Source organism: Herpailurus yagouaroundi, unplaced genomic scaffold, assembly GCF_014898765.1.
Source record: "Herpailurus yagouaroundi ecotype Mexico unplaced genomic scaffold, PumYag 221, whole genome shotgun sequence".
In the NCBI taxonomy this organism is placed as follows: Eukaryota; Metazoa; Chordata; class Mammalia; order Carnivora; family Felidae; genus Herpailurus; species Herpailurus yagouaroundi.
Genome location: NW_024412452.1, coordinates 12493735 through 12515637, shown reverse-complemented (window position 1 = coordinate 12515637; position 21903 = coordinate 12493735). Strand labels below are relative to the sequence as shown.

Genomic DNA, 21903 nt, shown 5'->3' with positions numbered 1-21903 from the left:
TTCTTCCAGAAGTTTCTGAAGTTCTAAGTCAAAGTTACTAACTATAGATGAACAGAAACCATTAGCCTGTAACTGTTATAAAATTAACCATATTCTGCAATTATCAACTATGCAGATGTAGAATTCTTAAAGAGTTAAAAGAGGTGCAACTGGGTGGCTCAGTCAGTTAAGCGTCCAACTCTTGATTTTGGCTCAGGTCATGATCTCACAGTCATGAGATTGAGCCCCACGTCAGGCTCTGCGCTGAGTGTGGAGCCTGCTTGGGATTCTCTTTCTCCCCCTCTGCCCCCTCTTCTCTCTCTCTCTCCCTCTCTCTCTCTCTTTCTCTCTCAAAATAAATAAATGAACATTTTAAAAAAAGAGTTCAAAGAAAAAATGTCTAGGCTTAGTTAGCCTTTCTAGGCAAGTGAGGGAGGGGGAATCTTTCCAAGCCAACTTTTTTGCAGGTTCTAGAACCTAATTAAGGTCACAAAGTTTCATTAATGTTTAAGTAGGTAGAGAAAATGCATTTTTTTTATTATTTTATTTTATTTTAAGCAGACCACATGCCCAACATGGGGCTTGAACTCATGATCAAGAGTTGCATGCTCTATCAACTGAACCACCCAGTGCCTCAAAAAAATGCATTCTTAATGAACATTGTAAGCAACTGCCCCTTATTCTGATTCTCAAGCTGTTTTTCTATAAATCATATTTCTTAAAAAAAAATTTTTTTTTAACATTTATTCATTTTTGAGACAGAGAGAGACAGAGCATGAATGGGGGAAGGTCAGAGAGGGAGACACAGAATTTGAAACAGGCTCCAGGCTCTGAGCTGTCAGCACAGAGCCCGACGCAGGGCTCGAACTCACGGACCGCAAGATCATGACCTGAGCCAAAGTCGGACGCCCAACCGACTGAGCCACCCAGGAGCCCCTATAAATCATATTTCAAAAGGTAACACATATTCGCTGTCTTGATAAACAAAAAAGAGATAATTAAGGTTACCAGTTGTCCAACTATCCAGAGTTAAAGACTATTAACGATGTAGTGCATATAACCTCTCTGATGTCCCCTAAGTGTATGCAGGCACATATACGCACACACTTTCCCCAAGCATCCATTCTTAGAGTAACAGCATGATGCTCTATCATTTGCATTTTCTCATTTTTATGTTAATATCACCATACTGTCTTTTGGGATATTTACAATGTTTCCATGTTATAAAGGTTAGATGAACATCTTGTGTTCATCTTTTTCAATGACTTCCTTAAGATAACTCCTAGAAACTGAACTGCTATATTGGAAACTATGTGGTTTTTTAAAAATGTTTATTTATTTTTGAGAGAGAGAGAGACAGAGCGCGAGCAGGGGAGGGGCAGAGAGACAGGGAGACACAGAATCTGAAGCAGGCTCCAGGCTCTGAGCTGTCAGCACAGAGCCCAATGTGGGGCTCAAACCCCTGAACTGCGAGATCATGACCTAAACTGAAGTTGGATGCTTAACAGACTGAGCCCCCCAGGCACCAATGGAAACTACGTTTTTTTCTAAGGCCCTCAATTCATTGCCACACTGCCATAAGAATTTAAATTCCCACCAGTAGTAAGTACCTATTCCTCTGCATTCGTGTGTATTGTTATTATTTTTTAAATGTTTATTTACTTATTTTGTGAGAGACAGAGCATGGGTGGGGGGCAGGAGAGAGGTGACAGAGAATCCTAAGCAGGCTTTGAGCTGTTAGCGTGGAGCCTGATGTGAGACTCAATCTCATGAAACATGAGATCATAACCCTAGCTGAAATCAAGAGTTGGACACTTAACCTACTGAGCCACCCCAATGCCCCAGGTATTATTATTTTTCAAACCGCTGTCTGTCTCATAAGAGAAAACTTGCCATTTATTGTTTATGTTTACATTTCTTTGATTTTTGCTGAGGTTGAATATTTTGAGATATACTTACTGGCCATTTTTATTTCTTGTTTTGTCATTTTTCTACTAAAGTATTTTGACCATTTTTCTATCAGGATATATACCTTTTATTTGTTGTAAGAACTTGTATTACATTTGTCAAGATTTTTATTTTTCATAAAAGAATTTATAAATTAAAAATACTATATTAGTTTTACTTGCTTAATTTTTTTGGTGGCAGTTTTTGCTGGCCTTAATTTTTGTCTACATCTTGTATGTCTGCCTGTCTATGGCTTTTTAAAGTACATATGTATCTTTTTTTTTTTCAACGTTTATTTATTTTTGGGACAGAGAGAGACAGAGCATAAACGGGGGAGGGGCAGAGAGAGAGGGAGACACAGAATCGGAAACAGGCTCCAGGCTCTGAGCCATCAGCCCAGAGCCTGACGCGGAGCTCGAACTCACGGACCGCGAGATCGTGACCTGGCTGAAGTCGGACGCTTAACCGACTGCGCCACCCAGGCGCCCCCATACGTATCTTTTTTAGGTGCTTATACTTGGCTTCCAAATCCACACTGATGTGTTTGCTCTCATCTGGAATGTGTCTTTTTCCTGTTCTTTATTTAAATCTTAACCATTCTTCCAAAAGCACTGCAGTCTTTACTCCCTGCCTCCTTCCTCTAAGCTCCTGCACCTAACGAGTGTTAATACTACTTAACCGTATTGTTTCATATGCATAATTTTCCTCTAATTAGAGTTTCAATTTGCAATAAGCAAGAGGGAGGCTCACAATGTCAATCTCCACTCCATCCCCACCTCCATCCTCCTTGGGGCATCTTTGAGTTTTATTTAACAACTTCTTTCTTCATTCATTTCCATCTTGGCAAGATTCATGAAAAAAGTCTTTCTCTATGTCTGGGTGCACTAAAAAATTATTGCTTACTCCCCTTTAAAGTTCTTGCAACTTTCTAACCTGTTATGAACATTAGAAAATCTAATCTTTTTAAAAGACAAGGTAGAATTGTGAAGAGTAAAGAAGAGATGAAAAACCAACTCACTGATATCTCAAAAAGAATTTCATTTATGACAGAACCCGTTTAATTCACTGTTGGTTTAAAAAATTTTGTTTGTTTGTTTGTTTGTTTGTTTGAGAGACAGAGAGAGAGAGAGAGAGAGCACAAGTGGTGGAAGGGCCCAGAGCGAGGGAGACACCGAATTGGAAGCAGGCTCCAGGCTCCAAGCTGTCTGCACAGAGCCTGATGCCTGGCTTAAACCCACGAACCATGAGATCTTGACCTGAGCTGAAGTCAGACGCTTAACCGACTAAGCCACCCAAGTGCCCCACTGTTGGTTTAAATAGGGTGCCTCGGGGCGCCTGGGTGGCTCAGTCGGTTAAGCGTCCGACTTCGGCTCAGGTCATGATCTCACGGTCCGTGAGTTCGAACCCCGCCTCAGGCTCTGTGCTGGCAGCTTGGAGCCTGGAGCCTGCTTCAGATTCTGTGTCTCCCTCTCTCTCTGGCCCTCCCCCGTTCATGCTCTGTCTCTCTCTGTCTCAAAAATAAATAAACATTAAAAAAAAATTTAAATAAATAGGGTGCCTCGTATGAAATACATTGGTTTAACATATTTTAAATAAAGACAAAAGAAATCAATGATTATTCCAAACACTGCTCTATAATAATAATTCTATAATGAAGGAAGGAAACCAATTCTTTATTTTGACCACCACCATTTGCAGCATAACAATGATAGAGGCAAGTCTGCTCTAAATGCCTGGGCAACTGCATAAATAAGTAGGGTATTCCTAAGCACAGAGACCCTTAAAGAACCTGACCCTTGCTCGGTAGCAGGTTAAACAGTATTATATTTCCAAAGGCTCATTTCGCAGTGGGTTATAAGCAGCACAGCGATTTCTCCCCATCAGTACGGAAATCACTCAGACAGAACCAGTATTCAGTTTTCTAAAATATCTGCCTTTCCCTAAAAAAATAAATCCTAAGTGCACATGACCATAAGGAAAAAGAGAAGGCAGAGAAACAAAGAATAGAATAACCTGTCTGACTCAAGAGCACGGTGGAATACAGAGCAAACTGCAGGATGCCCTCGCTCATGAGAAAGGGAATGGAAACATACCATAATCCCAACATGGGGAATGTCACCCAATTTAATGCAAATACTTTAGAGAAGTTGAAAACATTGAGATATGGGACTATTAATATTAGGAAAATGGTTCTCAGTAGGCTATATAGAGTGTTTATTTGCATTTTATACCACTCTATCTGTGTTTTCCACACAATTGGAGAGTTTAGGTTTCTCTAAGTAGAAGGAATGCAACAACTTAATTTGTATAATGTTTAACAATTTATTAAGTACTTTCATATCTATACTCTGACTTCAGGTACATAATCTGTCCAACTTCACTCTAAAAAAAAAAAAAATCTAGATAGTGCTATATTTAAGACCAAAGAAAGTACCAGATTCAAAGGTTAAGCAAGCTGCTTTGCCAGCTTAGCTCAAGAACACTGGTTTGTGGGCCCTAGTGCCTTAGTGCCTAATGTGCCCCTAGACTTTAGTAGTGAGGGGGGAATGGGGAGCTTTTGCTGGACACTGGTAACTCCTAGGTAAGGCACTTGGGGATACCTTCCAACTTGGGGAAGACACCAGGTAAGACAGGACCATTGCCCATAACTTCCCTGATTTTCCTGCTTCCAGAGTTTCATGTAACATTCTCTTTCTGTTCCCAGCTCCTCTCTAGCTCACCATCCACTATGCTTGCCCTCTAAGTGCACAGTGTTTTTCTAACCATCCTATTTTGACCTTTTATATCCATTATTTCACTCAATCCTCACCCACATCAAGGCACATCATGTGACATCCTAGTGTAGTGGGGACAAAGAAAATACCTCCAAAACTTCCAGAATCAGGGGAAATGCCTGGCTATAAAAGTAGGATCACAAATCAGAATGGCTGCCATATTGTCAGCTATGTTATGGAGAGGCCTATGTGACAAAGGAATTGAATCCTGTCAACACCGTGTGAGTAAGCTTAGTTCACCTTCCCCCAGTTAAGCCTTCAGATGAGACAGCCATCCTAGCTGACTACTTGACTGTAACTTCATGAGACACTCTGAGTTAGAGGCCCACCTAACTAAGTTGCCCCCAGATTCTTGGCCCACAGAAACTGTGAGATAATAAATGTTTGTTGTTTTAACCTGCTAAGCTTTGTGGTAAGTTATCATGTGGCGATAGATAATGTAGGTATTTGATAAACAATGACGACTAGCTCCACCACACAAATCATCAGTTGCCACATTATTCCTCTTATTTAATCAGCAGACAAATGTGCAGTTTGAAGTAGGTCACTGCTTGAGAAATTCTTCAAGATTTAGACCTCAATAGCAGAAAAAAGAGTTTATGTCTGGCCTGGATCTATACTGCACTATGAAATCTGAGAACTATTTGACATTTATTCCCCCTCCACCTCATGGACACATGACAAACACATGACAAACGTGCTGAAAATAGACAATAAAAGTTGTCATTTGGGCTGAAGATGGGAAAGCACATAGCACCACACAGTCAAAATAGGGGTGCTAAGGTCTGCTAAGCATTCACTTTAGCACTTTGCCATGGTCAAGGGTTCATGTCTAAAATATATGGCTTGAAATAGGGACCTTAGTTCCCAGCCATAAAGAACTTCAGGACTTTTAATGTACGTAGGACATTTCTACAACACGTGCTTCATCAGTTCAACACTTTGAACACTCACAACTGTCAAATCCAATGTGCTCATACCAAATACTAGCTATTTTTTGAACCTGAGATTTTTCAGAAGCTATAAATCTGCATTGTGCCCATGATAACAGCTTGACAGTGAAAAATACTTGGGACTTTCGACTGAATTATCTAGAAAAAGTCTATTGAGCAGTTGCTATAAAAACTAGTCTCTACTATTCTGTTTCCTAGAGTTTTGTGAACTTCCTTCAGTCTGGTTAATACCATTTTTTAAATTAAATATTGTGGATATTAGTTTAAATTCTTATTTTATTTCAAATATGCGACACTAGATTCAGCTTTGGTCCATTCTCAGTTATGTCTTAGCAACTCAGGTCATTAGATGCACTCACTCATTAGTTTTTGAGTGCCTATTTACCTTAGACACTGTACTTTACTGGTGCTTTGAGAGGGTATATGGTTTTCACCCTGGTGATATTCACATTATGACAGGAGAGAGGCAAGCAAATAATTAAGAATAATTATGATCCATGTTACAAAAGGTGAGGTAAAGGGGAATATCAGAAAACAACAGGGGGACCTAATCAAATCCAGGAGTGGGTGGTGGTTATGAAAAGTTTCCCTGAGCAAGAAACACTTTCTTTGATACCTGAAAAATATAAGTTAGCTAGCAATAGCGAGTAGAGGGTATGGGCCGAAGGTAAGAGCCCCAAGATAGGCCACTTTGGCATAAATATTATTTTGAGATTAAAGCACCTAAAACCCACCAGATTCAGGAAAAGCTCTTTAACTCCCCTCAAGTGCCTAAATTTACATTGGAAAGGAGAGCCTGTACCAGGAAGAGAGTTCCTAACAAAGATTCCTCTTTACCTAAGAAATTTAAGGTAACAAGGTAACCTTTGTTTTCCAAATAATCCCTCCTTCCTGCTAAAGGTCTTCCTCCCCTTCACATCCTCAGACTCCATCCTAATTCCTTAACTCAGAATGTCATGTAAGCTTCAAGTCACCTGTCTTTGGAATTTCATGTCTGTGTGGATTCCCATACACATGAAACTACATTTGATTTCTCCTCTTAATCTGTCTCACATGAATTTATTTCTTAATCCAGCTATAAGAACCTTGGACCAAGGAAAATTTCTTCCTTTCCAAAGAGGAAAACACATGTGCAAAGATTCAGAGGCAGGAAGGAACTCTCAGGAACTACAGTAGGGATGCATACAGTTGGCGGGTCAAAGGAGAACCAGTGGGAAAATGGCAAGGAAGACAGATGAAGTAGCAGAGACAGATGGGGTCAGATCGTGCAGGACATTAAAAGCTACACGGAAGATTTAAAATTTTATCCTAAAAGCAATGAAAGCCTGAAGGGTTCCCGGCAGCATCACAATAGGATTCAATTTATATTTTGAAATCAGTCAGGCTGCCATATGGAAAATGGATTGGAGAGACTGAGAGTGGATAATAGGAGACCAGTGAGGAAGCTAATGCACTAATCCAGATGGAAAAATGGTGGCTGCTTAAGACTAAGATAATGGCAGTAAGAAGAAAGTAGGCAGATTCTGAAACTATTTTAGGTTGTTTTGGTGATGGACGTGGGGAAATAGAGTGAAGTTAATATCAAGGATAACTTTGGCGCAAGCAACTGGGTGGATGGTAATGTTATTCACTGAACTAAGTAATTCTGTGGGAAGCGCAAACTTTTCTTGGGTGGTGATGAGGAGTGGGGGTAAATGGGGTGAGGAGTTCTATTTTGAACACATTAAGTTTGTAATGCCTCTGAAACAGTCAAATGACTATGTTAAGTAGGTTGTCTATATGCATCAAGAATAGGAAAGTTCTGACTAAATAAAGAAATATGGAGTGGTCGTTTATATAAATTGTAATAGAAGTCACGGGACTAGAAGATATTACCTAGAAAGAGAGGGCAAAGTGAGATTAGAAGAGGATCCAAGACCCAACCTGATGCATGTGAACATTTTTAAACGTCGGGTAGAGGAGGAGGAAAATACAGAAAAAGAGACTGAGAAGAAGCCATAGAGTTGAGAAGGAAAGCAGAAAAGTATGGCATCACACAAATCAAGGGAAGATAGAACTCTGTATAGTGAGTTGAATGGTAGCCCCCTCCCCCCAAAATATGTCCACATCCTACTCCCTAGAACCCAGGAAGTTACTTTATTTGGAATAAGGGTCTTTGCAGATGTGACTAAATTAAGAACACTGAGATAAGTAGATCATCTTAGATGATCCCAGTAGGCCCTAAATCCAATGATGAGTGTCCTTATAAGAAAAGAAGAGAAGAGAAGGAGGCAATGTGACCACGGAGGCAGAGACTAGAGTGATGTGCCACAAGTCAAGGAATGTCAGTAGCCACTAGAAGAGGCAAAGAACAGACTCCCTCTCTCCTAAAGCCTCCAGAGGGAGTGCAGTTTGGATGACATCTTGAGTTTTTACTTCTGGCCTTCAGGACTGCAAGAGAATAAATTTATGTTGGTTTAAGCTACCTGCTTGTGGTAATCTGTTACAGCCGTCATAGAAAACTAATAAATCCAGTAAGGTGAGTGTGTTGAAGTCTGCTAAAAGGTCAAGAGAAAGGCTGAGGAGTATCCACAGAACTCAGGACCATGGAGGTCTCTGATGACCTTACTGAGAGCAGTTTCCATGAACAGAAATGAGGAGGAAAGTCAAATGGAGGGGATGTGAGTTGCACATGACAAGAAGTATAAGATAACTCCTTCAAGGAGTCTAGCTGCCAAGGAAAGGGACAGGAATGGACAGAAACTAGAGACGTGAGAGGTCCCTGGAAACTTTTTAATGACCGGAGAGTCTAGAGCTTGTTTAAATGTTCATAGAAATGGTCTAATGAAGAAGAGGCTACAAAAGAGGAGAAAGAAGAAATGACTGATAGTGTAGGCCATGGGAAGGCAGGAAGGGATACTTTGAATAGCCAATACATTCCCTAATTCAAAATCTAAATGCCAGGGATTCTTAATTAGTAACAGACAGCTGCATGATGAACATATAGTCAGAACTGAGGAAAAAAGAGCAACAGGAGAGAGATTTTATCCATCACAAAGCCACATGAAACATCCTTACTACGTCGCAGGATATTTTACTTCCCTTGGTGGCAGGGATGCTTATGTACTTGTTGCAGAGGAAAAAAGTTTTCTCTACTTTTCAAGATTCTTATAGCTGGTCTAAGAATCAAATTGACACGAGACAGACTTGTAGGAGAAAATTGGAAGTTTAACACGTATACCTCTTGTAGACATGGGAAAGACCCAGGAAAATTCAGTAACTCACTGAAATGGCTAAAGCCATCACCTTAAATACCACCTCCAGCTAAAGACAAAAGAAATATTGAGAGTGGAAAGTCAGTTATGGAAGGTTACAAGAAAAGCTCAGTAAACACAGGTAAGGTTGTTACACAGATTGAAGTCTGCCTTAAGATTTAAGCCCATGCCTTCAGTCGTTCCCTTTCTCCTGGTACTGAGGGAGACATTCTTACAAATGGAGATTTCCCTTATACTAGTAAATGTCTCTACTTAGTTTTTAGAGGTTCTTCTGGGTCTGCAGTTTCTTAAAAAATAAAACAGTTTGAAACAATCAATATTCCATAGAGGCATATCTTGGGGTGGCAAAATTTGCTCCCCTAAATCCCCCTAAAAACAAGTCTCCCTACCTGGACAGCTGCTGGATAAACTACCAAACGCCTTCTAAATTTTTTGCAGGTGGTGTGTGTGTGTGTGTTGTGCATGTGTTTTATCTTAAATCTACATAAGCAATAAAAGAAATATTTCATAAAGCATTTTAAATTCATGTAGAACATATTTTTGTATACCATGTTATACTTTACGCTAAAATAATTTGTTGCCTTGTTCTACAGTCTTCTTTTTAAATATTTGTTTATTTCAGAGACAGAGAGAGAGAGTGTGTGTGCATGAGTGGGTGAAGGGCAGAGAAAAAGGGGGACAGAGGACCCAAGTCAGTCTCTGTGCTGACAGCAGACAGCCAGATGTGGAGCTCCAACTCACAAACTGCGAGATCATGACCTGAGCCGACCGAAGTCGAACACTTAACCGACTGAATCACCGAAGAGCCCCTTCTTTTAATAAGTAAATAAACCCATCAGGTTTTCTCCATCATTTGGTTAAAGATCAAGGTGGAAAGAAGGCAGGATGAATAGTTCAGCTTTTTTGGGGAATGAGGTGGGAAAAACATGTAGAATATGTACGTGGAGATTAAAAAACAGGTTCCAAGTCAACCTCTAATTAGAATGATCTTGTCCCCTCTATTTCCATTTCATTTGTTCTTGGAGAAGCTACATGGACTTTAACAAAAAATAAATAAGTAATCACCTTACTAAGCCTTCCTATATTGACCTCAATACACAAATGCTCCATTAGTTATTTTTCCTTTGATGCAAGAAAAGGGCTTGCAAATAGAATGTCAATGTGCTTGTTAAGCGCAGAGAAGTGAACTTACCTGCAATTAGAAGCTGATGAGCTGCTTTCAAAAGCTTATCAGCATACTCAAATAGGATTAAAAATGCAGTTAGCAAGTGTCCAGAAGGCATATTCTTAATCAGTAGTTCACTATTTCTAGAGTACATTAGAATCACTGGGAAGCTTTTCCACATCATACCTTTTAGATATTATAATTTGTTAGGCTCAAACCAACGCCCGACATTTGTATTTTTGTTTGTCAACTCCCATAGGTGATTCCGAGTATAGAAAGACTAAAGACTAAGAACAATTCCTCCAATAAAGTGGCAAATTCTATGTGGAATAATCCAAATCCTAATTACCCTAATTCCTACATCAGCAGTTCCCAAACTGGTGAATGCTGTTTGCAAAAAACAAACAAACAAACAAACAAACCAAAAATACAGCCAAGTAAATTCATTGCTCTGAGAAATCCTACTTAACTTTACTACCAAACATTTCCTTAATTAAATAATTGCCTTTCTTATTAATTTATTACAATTTTAATCTAACACCTATTAACAACCCACAATTTTTTTGAAATAATACCTCAAGGATGCCTGTGATATTATCCAATTGGAAATGTCTAGAACAGACATAAAATGCACTCCATAAAGCATTTAAAGTCACTTCTAAGGTAGAATCAACAGACTTGCCTACGGTCAGTGGTAAGTTCTCTGAACCCCAGAGGTCTGCCTTCAAGTTCCACTTCCCCAGGTAAAGGCCATCAATTGTCCTCCCAGGATAACATCAAATGGTGGTCATTATAGGGACGCTGAATTCTCCATATCCAGCCAGCTCCGGATAGATATATGCTATTATAAAGGCCTCTAAATGTCTTAGACTAATCTGATGATGCTTTAACTTGTCTTTTAAATGCACAGTAATATCAAAATACCAGTATGGAAACCTGAATACAATCTGTGCATAGTATCAGAAATGACACTGTAGAAACCTGAATATAATCTCTGCCTAAAGTCTCCCCTATTTCCACCCCCATTTTACATTTGATTATACATATACTCACGTAAGCATTATTCATTTGTTTGGGGAACAGTCTATTTATACCCTTAGACATTTTTGAGGGCAAGAATCAAGTCTTTACAGCTTCTAGCGTGCCTCTGTGTGCCCATCAGGTCCTCAATAAATAATTTGTTGACTGTCATTTTCAGAATGCTGTATTCTAAATCTCATTTCCTAGGAAGGAGACCCATGTGCTTAGGGGCTATGATCTGTGGTTGAGCATTCCTCATTGAGTATTAACACATATTGCCCACAGCCAGTGACAACATAACTCAGGAATCTGTTTTTGACAGGTTAAATTACTCTTGAGGGGGAAAAAATCCCTACTTCTATTCTAGGAAATATTTTTATATGCTCTTGTTTACTATTTTAGCATTTAATAACAGCAGGTGGTTATAATAGTCTTCTCAAGAGCTGTAGGCTAGGCATAAAAGCTTGCCATCATGCAATTATCTAAATTGGAAGAAATTCATACCATGGATTCTCAACAAATATCACCAAAAGGGACCACATGCTCATTTTATCTGATATATTTTTGGAAAAAAAAATTGTCTGCTACAACAAAGTGGGAAGAAAGGAGACAACCACTCTAAATACATACATAATGAGGTTGAGAAAACTGTATTCACTAGAAGTCTTTTCAGGAAAGGTACCATTTTGGGTAGAGAAACTCCTTGAAAATTAATTTGCAGTAGAAGGATAGTTCTCGAAGCCTGCTTCAGATTCATGTTTCCCTCTCTCTCTCTGCCCCTCCCTGGCTCTCTCCCCCCCCCCCCCTCAAAAATAAATAAACATTTAAAAAAAGCTTAGGAGCTGATGGATTTTTTGGTGTGGAAACCACTGAAGAGACAGAATTTGACATCTATATTGTAAAGGCAGAGTAGAAATTAGTCGTGAATTGGGAAAGTACTTGAACAAGTTTTCCCAGACGTCTAAGGGAATAAAAGGGCACCACAGGACAATCAAGTTACAAGGAGGAAACAAGTAATCCATCCAAATACAAGGGGAAAAGACAAGAATAAAATAACAGCTGTTCTAAGTACTTCACTAATGTTCTGTCTTTAATGTTCACAACAATCCTATGAGATAGGTGCTCATATTATCCCTGCTTTTCAGATAAATTCCCCACCATTCAGAAATTAAACACCTTGCCTAAGGGATAATATAGTCAGGGCCAGAATCGGGGCTTAAGTTCAGGTCTTCCTATTCCCAAGGTTCACGCTCTTAGCTACTTCCTTAATACTCTTGCACTTCCCACTTTAGCTCCAGAATGCTTATGATATTAAACTCTGATTTTCCTCAAATATTGCTAATGGGAGTAGGGAAACCAGGCTGAAGAAAATGCTATTTAACAAAAGGACTAGGTCTTTGGAAGGAAAATATGAACAAAGTAATGCTGGTGTAATAAATTATGTTCTCTACCATAAACATACAAAGCTCCACTGAATCTGAAGCTTGCCAGCCCTTTTAGGATGAGAAAGCAGACTCTCAAACACGTATATAATTCCTTATGCACAATTCCAAAATCCAAAAAGTTCTAGAAGCTAAAAAATTTCCATATGCTTTATGTCAAAACTCAGATGACATTAAGACTTGAACTGATGTGAAGCTATACATAGCCTACATTTATCCCACTTAGTGTGAATACTCCTGTTTTGCTCAGAAATACTAATGTGTGTGACTAAGGGTGCTGCAATAGATCACAGGGGCATTACGTAACACACAGAGAAAGCATCTCTCTAAAATTTGAAAAATTCTGAATTCTGAAACTCATCTAGCCAAAAGTTTTTGATCCTCTATGGATTTGTATTCCAAAGTATCTTAAAAACAATTTCCAAGAATGATTAGATCAGAGGTGCTTAGTCTTCAGGATCTCATAGGCCAGTAAATTTTAAAAAATATTTTGAAGATGACATAGAATTGCAATTTTTTTTAACTAAGGATGGTAAAAATATCCTTAGCATCATTTTATAAAAGGATATTTTCAACACCAAAGAACACAGGAAGGCCTTAATTCAATGCAAAAGACAATTCTTTAAATTGAATAAATTTAACTTTATGACAAACACTATGTGGTCCTAATTTTTCTTATTTCACCACAGTCGGATGGAAATTTACTGGAGACCAACACTGTTCTGGTCAGAGGCATAGAGTTCAGCTGGCGACAAAAAAATCACTTCAGGAAATTATTAAAAATGTAGTCCCTCAGGCTCCATCGCAGGAGAAGGTCTAGGGGTGAGCCACATTTATACTGAATTTTAGAAAACTTGTGGGTGGTCTCTGATGTCTCTGGTGTCTCTGACCAGCTTCAGAACCACTGGTCTAGTCTATAGGATCTAGGTCTACCTTTCTTTTCCTCACCCCACTTCTTTTCTGAGGGAGTAAGGGGAACAAAACAGAAATGTTTCCAAATAGGGAGTCTGCCGAACCCACTGTTTGTAATACCAGTTATTCCTCCATAGTCAATGCTGGACCAGCTGGTCAACTTGCAAACTGAGGCTGTTAGCAGTGGAACAACAGAAATTAGGTAGTAGACAAGCGAGAAAAGCCTGCTGAAGCAAAACTCTGTGAAAAGGTGTGGCTTCCAGAGTTTCTTTCTCTTCAACTCAAAGATTCAGTGATGCCTAAGTTCAGCACAGGTACATCTGTCTTTGCTGAAAAAAAATAATTTAAAAAATATATGTGTGTATATGTATTTATACATGTATGTGTATGTATGTGTGTGTGTGTGTGTGTGTGTGTGTGTGTGTGCACGTGTATCTACCTATTCCTTCATAGCTGTCTTCTCTTTCCAGCTGTCGCTCCAGGTCTATGATTTTGACTTTCATTTTTCCTTAGGGGGATTACAAAAATTAGTAATATTACATCAAACAACATAATGACAAATAACGAAAACAACTGAAAATCCACGGCATGCTTGATGTTTTATGCAGCAGGCTATATTCTCCAACATTCCAATAAGATAACAACTCATTCCAATAATTTCTTTTTTGGGGAAAAAATTCTCTTATTCTCTTTTTACTATCTTTAAAAAATAGTAATATAGTGATAGTATAGTAATAGTAAGAATAAACATAGCTAACATCTTTAAAAACACACAAAACTTTCAATAAGCAATCAAAGTTCTGTCCCAGTTAAAAAAAATTAACAAGTAAGGCTAAATAGTAAATGATGAGGGACACGAAAATGACACATAAATAATTCTTATTCTCATGGGGTTAATCACTAAATCCTATTTGACCAGAATCCCTTATTCTCTAAGCTTTGCAAATGAAACATCTCTCATTTGATGTTTGTCTAGGGCTTCAGTCATGAAACAAGAATTATTTTATGTCCCTGTGTATGGCCGATTACCTGAATTCAACACTATGCTGGCAGCAAGAGGGGTGAATCTTTCAGGATTTGCTCCATAACCTATGTACTTCTTATACTCCCAAACCAAATTCAGCTTTCTTCTAGAGCTAGAATTCTAGTATTTAGTTAGCATACAGCAGTGGTTCCCAAAATTTAGTCCCAGGCCCAACAGCGTCAGTAATACTTGGGAACTTGCTAGAAATGCAAATTCTCAGGCCCCACCTCAGACCTGCTGAATCAGAAACCCTGGATGGGACCCAGTGATCTGTGTTGAAATAAGCCCTCCAGGTAATTCTGAAGCAGGCTCAAGTTGTGAGAACCACTGCCGGTACAGCAAAAAAAAAAAAAAAAAAAAAAAAAAAAAAAGTGATTCCTCTGTTGGTCCAAAGCCAGGGGTACTATATATTCTATCTTGATATGAAATGAAGACATCCAATTAAAAGACATAATCTCCTCACAACTCCTACCCTCAACCCAATGTATTTTATTTTTGGGAGCTAAATAAAAAACCACACTGCAATCTGAGATTTAGTTGAAAATGTATACTTAATAAGCATCAGTTCCCATCCAGCTTGATTTCACACAATGCCACTTTTACATCTTCTTATATCTAAAGTCCCAAAAAAGAATTTTCATAATGTAAGCCTCAGACACTTCGAGAATTATGTAATAAAACATCATCTAGGTCTGAATATATCAAGCTTACTAGAGAAGAGAAGTGGAATTATTTGCTACATCTTAGAACTGTATTCAACAGGGAATTAAAGTTTAGGATTTTTCATCTTTATACTTCCAAGTTAACACAATTAAACCAGAACCCCCCATTCATTAAAAGATTCTAGCGAGGCAAAGTTTCACTGCATTACTTATTGCTTTCAGTGAGCATAAAGCAGAGCCCTGGGAGGCACATTTTGTATATCTGCAAGGCTGCAGAACTAAACAGTCACATCTGCTCGATACTAAAACAAAGGTCCCTGTAAACCCTCAGATGGTGAGTGTAATATTTCAGTATTAGCTGTGGTAATAAAAAGACACCAAGAACACCACTATCAAACAAAAGCAATTACATACTGTTCTGTTTCTGTTTATACTAAAATCACTATGTTAAAACTTCACTTCCCCTAATATTGCATTTTAAAGAAGGGGCAAGACCAGTCTGTAGTTCACAAAGCATCTACTTTCAAAAAGCAGATAATTTCCATGGAACTGTTTCAGAGCACAAATGAAGAAAGCCTTCTAATGATTAGTTTACAGGTAGCTCAACATATTAAACAGAACAAAAATAGCACAAAAGAAAACCACAGATCGATTTCCATGCTATAACCATACACTTTAAAATAAAACATGAGTAAATAAAATCAAGCAAGTAATTAAAAAACAAAACAAAGCAAAACCAAACCCTGATCAAATAGGGTTCAGTCCAGAAATACAAGGATAGTCTAAAATTAAGAAATATAAAAATGTATTTTTTCATATTAACAAGCAAAGGAAAAAAACTACATGAGCATCCCTATAGTTGTCAGAAATACATACACACACACACACACACACACACACACACACACACACACACACACACACAATGATTCTACCATAAAAAATGTTTCTATGCAATGCATAAAAACATTTGGGTAGCAAAATTACAGACCATTTTTCTTCATATTTTGTTTCCTAATTATTATAAAAAAGAATGCGGCTTCTTTTATATTAGGGAGGAATATTTTTGTTTATAAATATTTAAATCTCTTTCTTATTTTTCCTCATGTATGTGTGTCACACGTAGACTACGGGGCTTGAATTCCTGCCCCGTGAGGTTTAGCAGCCCACTTCTGGGATGTGCACTGGACAAAGCTGCCCATACCTTCATTATTTTTGAAGGTTCTCTAGTAGCAACACAGAAAAAACATAATTAGGTAAGCTAAAAAATAAGAAAAGTATGATTACAATTGAAAATCATATGTATGCATTAAAAAACACTACAAGTGAACATGAAAAAGAAAGCAGCTACTTAAGCCATGGGGTGACCACCTGGAAACATTGATTTCAGTTGTTTTATTGTGCTCCACATATTTTTTAAATATACAAAATTGAGTAAAAGGAGAAAAAACAACCCTGCCAAACCGTTCTTGGGGCCATTCTTCCAATCTTTGCTATTGTTATGTATTCACCTGATATCCTCAGACTCTTCTTTCTCATAACTCCATTTCATTCACTCATTCTACTCAATTTTTTTAATGTTTATTTTTGAGAGAAAGAGCGTGAGTGGGGAAGGGCAGAGAGAAGGAGACACAGAATCCGAAGCAAGCTCCAGGGTCTGAGCTGTCAGCACAGGGCCTGATGCGGGGGCTTGAACCCATGAACCATGAGATCATGACCTGAGCTGAAGTTGGATGCTTAACTGACTGAGCCACCCAAGTGTCCCTCTACTCATTTTTTTGAAAAGGTAACACAAACATGATTCAAAAAAATGTTTTCAATATACATAAAGACATATGCCAAAATCCCATTTCCATTTGTATTTCTTCCATTGGTATCTTATACATCGTTTCAGATTTCTTTTTGCAATTATAAGCAAATATGAATGCATATTCTTACTCTACCCTTCTTTCTCTCTCAGCACAAAAAACAGCATTCTAAATACATGGTTGCATGCTGTGCCCCTTTTTTAAAAATCACAATATATCTTAGAGCTCTTTTCCATCAGTACATAGTCTTCCCCATACTTTTCTACGACTGTATAATATTCCAGGGTTTGCATGTACCAGAGTTACTTAACTAGTTCCCTACTGACAAACACTGGAGTCATTTCTATTATGCTATTACAAACAATAATGCCAAGCATAACAATAATGCCAACACACACACACACACACACCCCAAATTCATTTCTGAATGTACCTTTGAGGAAGTTTATGAAATGGTTCAAGATATTAGATGATTACAAAGTCACACATTTACCAGACTGAGAAGTTAGCCCCTTTTCTAGTTCTCATTATATATAGCGTTATGTAGCAAAAGATGTAACAATTCTGTGAATCAAGCAATTGTACTCTTAGGGATTCATCTCATAAAAATAAAATGACTAAAACACACATTTCTATAAAAAAATGATGAATGTGCACAAAAGGTATAAAATAAACCCATCAAAATGTGAACCACTGCCGTAGTATGGTGGATGTTCTTAAAATTTCTTTTAACGTTTATTTATTTTTGAGACAGAGAGAGACAGAGCATGAATGGGCGAGGGTCAGAGAGAGAGGGAGACACAGAATCCAAAACAGGCTCCAAGCTCTGAGCTGTCAGCACAGAGCCCAACAAGGGGCTCGAACTCACAGACCTCAAGATCATGTCCTGAGCCAAAGTCAGACGCTTAACTGACTGAGCCACCCAGGTGCCCCAGTATGGTGGATCTTAGTATGAGTGCTCTATAGCTTCCCCCTTCTCCATTTTTGCCCATCAATGCTTTCTAATTTTTCAGAATTAATGTACTATTTCTGTAATATAAAATTAAAAACTAAAAAAATGTTAATTCAAATTAAGCTGGATACCTTGTTAGTCTGTCTTATATTTGTACAGTGCTTCAGAGTTTCTAAAGTACGCTTATGTGCATCATTTAATTCTTACACTAACCCTATGTATTTTCATTCTATCAAAACAGAAAAGGAGGCAACAGATGGTTAGGCAGTTGTGCTCAATCAAGGTCATTCAAATAGAAACCTGGCAGAGACAAATTTCAAACCCAGATCTTCTGACTGCAAATTCAGTACAGAAACATTATTGCCACTTCCTTAATTTTAACAATAACTTGGAGTTAATTACATAATCAGAATTTGACAGATGAATTAAAATTACACAGTATAAGGCCTCAGCCCCTAAAGCTCATATAATCAGATCTTATTGAAGGGAGAACATAAGCATACAACTCCCAAAACTCCAGAGTTAGTATGCATATAAATAAATTACCTAACTGGCAAAATATACATCTAATATGGCCCAAAATGAATGCCTGATAAAAGTAACATCCTCTCACATTGGAAGATTCTTACTTTCAAGACACCCTTTGTCTTTGCCCTGCTCTAGTCTGGTCTCCACATACCTCATGGAAACATGAGGTATAAAACATGTGAATATAAAACATTTTTTTTAAGTTTGGGACTTACTGACCAAGATGACAATAAGTTGACTAGGATGTATTCTTTCTCCTCAATATCTCTCCTTCTTTCCTATAAAATTATACAGGTTGTTTTGCAATGCACATGGAGACGACTGATAAATCTTGGTTTGTTAAAGTACATTTTAATTCATCATTCCTCAAAATATGTCTCATATAATTCTGTTCCAAAAGATGATTAGATATGCTGCAGAAGGGGTGGAAAGGAAAGGCCATGGTTAAATACAATATACCCCTTTTGGAGATCCATAATTTACAGAGGACATTAATGTAATAAAGGCCCTAGAGAAGTCCTGCATCACAGAAACCTTTGTTTAATCCAGTTTAACAAAAAATTCTTCTACTATGGCATAACTATTCACATCTTGTGTTTAGAGAAACCGCTTGAATATAGTTATTAACTGTACACCCACAACAGATATGACAAACATGGATAGCTCTTAAATCTTTTCTACCACAAAAATATTAATTCTTTAAAAAGTTTCTATGTTCAGTCTAGTGAACTCCTTCCTCTTCACCCACCAAAGCCTTGCTCAAATATTATCTCACTTGAGAAATCTTCCCCAGTGCTCTCTATATTACTAACTACTCCTTTCTGCTGGTTTAGACAGCTTTTATTTATATCTCTATTATCTCACTTAACATGTGATAAATCAGTTCACCCATCTGTCTCCTTGATAGATGGTGAGCTTCTTGAGAATCAGTTTGTTTATATTTTCATCACTTTGAACAGTATGGGGCACATATGAACTTCATGATGGAAGTAAATAAAGTCACTATGGTATAACAGTTTCCCATAATTCAATTCTTATATTTCTAAGCTGTTAGTGATACCCTGCCAACAGCCCGAGAATATTATGCTCTCTCCCTAAAACTTGCATCCATTACTGAGCAACAGTGGTCATAGTAAACTCAGTTGTGACATGTCTTCTAGCCAAGCCCATTCAGTTTTTTCCTTAGGTGATCTTTGTTTGTTTATATCTCTAGGCCTTTGCACCTGCTGGTCATACAGTTTTATTCATCTGGAAAACATTCCTACTCACCCTTTAAGAATCAGTTTGAACAATACCTTCTTTGGAAGCCTTCATATCCTCCCATCCTTTCAGGAAAAGTGGGGAATTCCTCAAGTCAAATATTTGTGCACCTATTACTATGTAAGATAAAGGTGTGGACCCCACGTTCAAGAAGCTGACAGCCTAGTAAGGAAGACAGCCATATGAACAAATAACCACACTATAATAATATTAAATGCAATACCAAAAGGAAGATTTATGAAATATTCGACATGTGTTTACCTTGTTAGGTTCTTTATTAGACATTATCAATGATCACGTTAGATAGGTATTTGAATTAGACAGATGTCTACAAAGCTCTAAGGACTGCTATATTCTCAACTGTCTTCTGAAGAAACTGTCTCCAAGGGGTTCTTTTTATATATGCTGAGGTCTGTGCAACAGATAATACATGAAAACACCCTACTTCTTGGGCCACAAGCACCTGGACTAGCACTCAGAGCCCTAACTAAGGACAATCTACAGGTTGAACCTGAGAGAGAGATCACCTAGGACATGGCTTGGCTCAAAATTCTGCCCAGGGGTGCCTGGGTGGCTCAGTCGGTTAAGAGTCCGACTTTGGCTCAGGTCATGATCTCGCGGTTTGTGAGTTCGAGCCCTGAGTCAGGCTCTGTGCTGACAGATCAGAGCCTGGAGCCTGCTTCAGATTCTGTGTCTCCCTCTTTCTCTGCCCCTCCTATGCTCATGCTCTATCTCTCTCTGTCTCAAAAATAAATAAGCATTAAAAAAATTAAAAAAAAATTCTACCCAATAGGGGTTCTCTATTTTAGGTGACAAACCAATACAATCAGTTTCTCTCTTGGAAAATACAAATGTTGGTTGAGCAAAGTAAAAGAAGGAAGGTCTCCAGAGCTCAAATCCTATTCTAAATACTGCTCAGTTATTATTTTTTAAAGCTTTGAAAGCAGTAGGGCCAAGGGACAATATGGCTGCTGAGATGACTTCCCATTTAAATTTATAGTAAACCCTCATCATCAAAGGTAACATGTGGGGGCACCTGGGTGGCTCAGCTGGTTAAGCGTTCAACTCTTGACCAGCTCAGGTAAAGATCTCACGGTTCATGAGTTCAAGCCCCACATCAGGCCTTCCGCTGACAACGCGGAGCCTGCTTAGGATTCTCTCTATGTATGTGCTTCTTCCTTTTAACTGACAAGGGCCTAACACATCATATCACCACTTCTGAAATTAGGAAACAGGCTTAAGAGTTCTACAACTTGACCAAAGTCACTCAGTTGGTAGTTGGCAGAGCCAGAAATCAAAGACCAAATCAGCCTGAACCTTCTAGAAAATCCTGCCAGTTACATGGGTAAATGGCCTCAAAATCAACTAATGACAAGTACAAGTTGACACAGGTTAATGGAGGGAGACTTAAGGCTTTTTTTTTTTTAAATGTTTATTTATTTTTGAGAGAGAGACAGAGACAGAGACAGACTGCGAGTGGCAGAGAGGCGGAAAGAGAGGGAGACACAGAATCTGAAGCAGGCTCCAGGCTCTGAGCTGTCAGCACAGAGCCCAATGCAGGGCTCAAACTCACGAACTGTGAGATTGTGACCTGAGCTGAAATTGGATGCTTAACTGACTGAGCCACCCAGGTGCCCCTACAGAGAGAGACTTAAAAGGAAGAGTTTATGCACAGAGTAGAACAGAAATGTTCTGTAAGTCAATATGCTGGGGGATGTGAGGTGGTCAAGTTAATTTGTCATTCCAACCTGGACCTCTTCCCTGAGCTGTTAGGTGTCTATCTCTTTTACTCAAATATAATATCAGTAAAGGCAAGAGCTTAATCTCTTTGTTCACCAAAGTATAAAAAAAGCCTAGCTTATAGTAAGTGCTTAATAAATATTTGTTGAATAAATGAATAAGTGAACAAATCATCAGAGAAAAGGAACATTCTACAGTGGACTGCAAGAAGGGTTATCAAGAAACAGACTCCATGGGAATGCAAGCTGGTACAGCCACTCTGGAAAACAGTATGGAGGTTCCTCAAAAAACTAAAAATAGAACTACCCTATGACCCAGCAATTGCACTACTAGGTATTTATCCACGGGATACAGGTGTGCTGTTTCAAAGAGACACATGCACCGCCATGTTTATAGCAGCACTATCAACAATAGCCAAAGTATGGAAAGAGCCCAAATGTCCATTGATGGATGAATGGATAAAGAAGATGTGGTATATATATA

General features: G+C 38.4%; 1 protein-coding gene across 2 annotated transcripts in view; it reads right to left on the bottom strand.

Annotated features, from left to right (window-relative positions):
- Positions 1-21903, bottom strand: part of PAIP2B (poly(A) binding protein interacting protein 2B) — a 33662-nt gene that overhangs the window by 8283 nt on the left and 3476 nt on the right. Inside the window, exon 1 of one of the 2 annotated variants that reach the window (XM_040458585.1) lies at positions 18640-18762. The exons of the other annotated variant lie outside the window; for it this stretch is intronic. The gene's annotated coding sequence lies outside the window, so the exon portion shown is untranslated. Of the gene's footprint in view, positions 1-18639; positions 18763-21903 lie in introns of those variants that run through there. 2 annotated transcript variants of the gene reach the window in all.